We start from the raw sequence: 4,706 nt of genomic DNA on the forward strand, positions 1-4,706 counted from the left end.
GCATTGCCAGCAAGTCAAGGGAGGTGATCCTGTCCCTCTACTCAGCTCTGGTAAGGGCACATCTGGAGTTCTGTGTCCAGTTCTGGATTCCCCAGTTCAAGAGAGACATGGAGCTCCTGGAGTGGGTCCAGTGGAGGGCAAAAAAAGATGATTAAGGGATTGGAGCATCCCTCTTATGAGAAAAGGCTGAGGGATATGGGCCTGTTCAGCCTTGAGAAGAGATGACTGAGAGGGGACTTTGGTGGGGATGAGCACTAGGACAAGAGGCAACAGGCAGAAACTGATGGACAGGAAGTTTCACCTGAACATAAGGAAGAATTTCTTTCCTGTGCCGGTGATCGAGCACAGGATCAGATTTCCTGGAAACATTGTGGAGTCTCCCTCACTGGAGCTATTCAAGAACTGTCTGGACACAATCCTGTGCCATATGCTCTGGAATGGCCCAGCTTGAGTAGGGTAGATCAGATGACTGTGGTCCTTTCTGATGTGACCCATTCTGTGATTCTGTTTCTGGGACCAGGTTACACAGCAGGGTTTGTGTAGCTGGCAGGCTTCATGTTTTGTGAGTAAACATGGTTGGAGTTCAGCTTGGAGGAAAGGGGAGAGAGAGTGCTTTAGAAATGCTACTATCATGTACAAAGCAAGAGATAATACTGTGTGCTTTTGCTAGAGAGATAAAGGGCACAGGCACAAAAAATTTTTACATTAGTTGCTACGTGCTCTGGCATGCTAATATGAATTAATTTTAATTTCTCATCAGTATGTTTAATTTCTAAAGCTTTACAAAATGCAATTGATGTCATTTGGGAAGGGCACATACTAAGAAAATTACATTTTTTGAGTACAAAATTCATTTTAACCCCGCATGTGGAGCTGCTCCTAACCTTCATAATTAAACTATCTCAAATGTCAAAAAATATCTTAAAATACAATTAAAGTGAAGGTTTGTGAGTTCAGTCAACTAACACAGTCAATACATTGTTTACTGCTGCACATGAAATTCCACAAATTAAATTATATTCAAGACAGATGGTGTCACCACAGCAGTTGTATGTGTCCTGTATATGCTGGCACTGGGGAAATGGGAAATATTTTTTCTATTCATTTCAACATTAGTCTCAATTACCTTGAAATTAATCTACCAACAATAACAACAACAACAAAAAAGCCAATCTATTCTTGGTTTGCACTTACAGACCACAACAAATGACTCTGTAAGGAGTTAATCAATAATTATAGACCATTATGGGATTCAGCAGGTCAACACATTGCTGACAGGCCTCTCTAGGAAATCCTACATACGTGGAACAAGAATATCAGGCATTGTTCCTGCCTTTCATATGCCAGTATCCTTCACTGGTCAGCAAATCAGCCCTCTGGAGAAAATTAAAGGAGAGTATTTGATCTCATCCCAAATTACCCACCCTTTGGCACCAGTGATGCACAAACTGCCTCCATGAGAGGCAGCTCATGTGGAGCCAGGTTTATTAGGTATGTTGTTTCCAAAGCTGCCTTGGGAAACAGATATGCCCCTTCAGCTTGGTGTGAAGCCTGGACCAAACCCACCAAACCCAAGCTTGAGTCAGGGCCAGCCAGGGTCTGCTGGCACATGGTCCCTACAGCTGAGCAAAGCATCACAACCACAACTTACGCATTTCCAGCTTGCCTGGGAGGCAGCTAGAGTTATTAAACCTGACCAGATGTGTATACGTGGATGGAAATTAGTTGTACAAAACTTGGTGTAAAATATAATGGAGGGATAGGTCATATTTCTTTACAAACATCTGCAAGAAAGTCAATATTACCTCTTCACAACCATTCCCCTGTACATTTTGTTCACCCATTCTCTCAGACCACATACTCACCAGCAACAAGATATCTGTGCTCAGGCCTGAGTTGGACCACTTGTGTATGACACCAAGGACAAAGAACAAAAGCTGCAAGTTCTCCATTTGCCCCTGGAGTTCCTCTTCAGGGCCACACAAAACATTTTGGACAGATCTCTTATGTCTGTTAAGAGCAATCACCTCTTATGGAGCAGTCCTGAGTATGAGCATCCTGTTAACTTCATATCTTTAATCCTTAGGCCAGGTTGATGTTCATTGCTTCTTTTTACTTGTTTGGAAAACTGTCCTTGCGGGCTAATGGGAAAAAGTAGATGTGCTATGTTATACGTCACCTGTTGCCATGTCGATGCCACCCTCCTGTTGTTAGGATGCAGGGTCTGCTGGAGAGTAAGTTGGGTTGGGATCTTCTCATAGTACAGGTCTTCTGGGCTTGGTATAACAACCTTTGCCTCCATTTTACAGCTGAAAAAAAAGGTGTTTTTTTGAGGGGAGTATTTATGCATTTAACCCTTTATTCTGCAAATTCTTCTAATACTCAATCACACTTTGTTCCTACTAATCTTCATTTTTCTATTATAAATCTCCCCATCCTTTGGTCTCTCCCAGATTCTATGCAGACTCTCTACTTGAGATGAGGCACGATACATGCACAGAGGTGGATGGTGAGGCTGTGTGCCTGGCTCCTGTCTTGCCCCAATGATGCAGGAAACACTATCTGCTGGTAATGGCAGCAAATGATGCTCCCTTACCTGTGCATGACCTTTGATAGCTGATGAGGAGAAGCACTTTGTAATGAAAGAAATTTGAAAGTGCTCAGAGGTATTAGGAGCTATGCTGAGATTTAGCAACAGGAGTCCCTGCAGAGCAACCTCCAAGTTCTCTTTGAAAGGTGCAGCTCATGAGCCATGATCACCTCAACTGATCGGAGACAGCTGGGCTGTTTCCCAAGAAGGTTCCTCACTGCTGGAAGAAACTGGCCCTGGGAACCCCAGAGCTATGCTTGGTCCTGGAAAACCCTTGTGGCCAGCTGCACTTGGCCAGGGTAGTTCCCTTCTGTTCATTTGTATGGCTTGCCTGGGGTCAGCTCTCAGTGACTCATCCTGGATTAAATGCTGATGAAATTCTTCACAATGAGAAAGGAGTTGAAAGACAGCCAGAACATGTTTTGATTTAGTTTGGTTTGAAGAGAGGAAAGATATGTTTCTTTATCACCCTATATTTCTGTCCAGTTGGCTTTTATGCATACACGTGGTACCTTATAAGCACCAACAAGCTTTAACGTCTGTAGTGCCTACAGCACTTCAACACAGCCTTAACACATTGACAATTGTCACTGTACAACTCAGCTCTGTATTACCAGATGAATGGAGCTCCAACCTTCAGTAACTATCATTTACAGTTTTATTTCAAGTAAAGACTATTGGGTAGGCCTTTTAAAAAGGGGTGGAAAAGTGCTTTGAATTGTACAAATTGCAACAAATAGTGGCTAGCTGTATGTATGCCAGTCTGCCACAGGGAAGGTGGATGTTACAAATGCTCTGGGATTCCATTTCATCCTTTTATAGTTGCTTTTTCCCCACCACTGCATCCTCTCTAGTAATAGTGTTAAATAATGCATATGTAATTTTGTTGTTTTATGGTGAGTTTTGCTTCTAACACCAGACTGGGACTATCTTTCCCTCCCTACCCTGAAATTCACAGTTGTAGATATAGAAATTCTATCATTTGTTGCTGCAGCATTTGAATAATTAGAAAATATTGTTTGGAGCACATACCGCTTTTTCATCGGCCTCTCTTGACTGAATCAGATGGTCAGACACTGTCATGCCATCTGTAGTGAGCCCTGCAGGTAGATGTGCCATGCCAAGAGGTTTTGTTTGACAGCCTTTATTCATCAGACGGGTTTGTAGGCAGCTCATTACAGAATGATGAACCTGCCTGTTTCTGGGTAATTATCAGCTTCACAGTCCACTGGGTGAGATCAGCTCCCTTATAAGTGACTTCTAGTTCCTGTAAAGGGGATATTTTTTTCTCTTGAGCTTTTTACTGCACCATTTAAAAGGAAACCATCATTTCAGAGACTTTAAATCACAGTTGTCTTTTAGTCTCCTGCATAGACATCTTCGCTAAAATAAAAAGAAAGGAAAAAAGTTGCCAAAATATAGATAAATAGATGTACGGTATATTAGTCAGCTTTAATAAATCCTTTGTTTCTGCTCCTAGCACATTCACACATCAAGATGATAAGCCAAATCCTCTCTTCTGTTTCTTCTGTTGCTGGAGACCATCTATTGCATTCTGGGTACTAGTTTATTTTCAGAAGTTATTGGCTTTGTTTACAATCTTCACCATTCAGAGCTCAATTTCATACAAAGGTGGATGAATAATTCCTTTCTTAATGTCTTCCTGTGGGTCAATGCAAGAGAAATAAGTGCAGAGCAATAGGAAGTTGCATCAGGAATATTGTGATGCACTGAGAGACCGAGCAAACAAAGAGACAGGTGCCATCAGATACATCTCCCAGAAGCACTTCTTTTGCCAAGACTGGACCAGGGATGGTGTTTTACACCTGGAGAAGCACTAGATTTGCTGGCATTGCAGCAGTCACGTTGTATGCTCATGAAATTTGTATTCCAGGCTGGGTCAGGGCAAGCAATCAGGTCGTGACTAGCAAAGCACCACAGAAAGCTGCGTAAGGGAGGAAAAATTGCATCACTGGTCTCACTCATTGCACTGACTTGATGAAATCAGGTTTCTCATACTGTCCTCTGTGCAGCCAGATGCTGTCCCACCGTGTGGCAGTGCTGGGGGGTGCCAGCCAGCAGCCAGCACAAGGGAGTTCTGCTGCTGCCCCCCTCC

This window comes from Myiozetetes cayanensis, unplaced genomic scaffold (assembly GCF_022539395.1).
Source record: "Myiozetetes cayanensis isolate MyiCay16 unplaced genomic scaffold, myiCay2020 scf5-8, whole genome shotgun sequence".
Classification (NCBI taxonomy): Eukaryota; Metazoa; Chordata; class Aves; order Passeriformes; family Tyrannidae; genus Myiozetetes; species Myiozetetes cayanensis.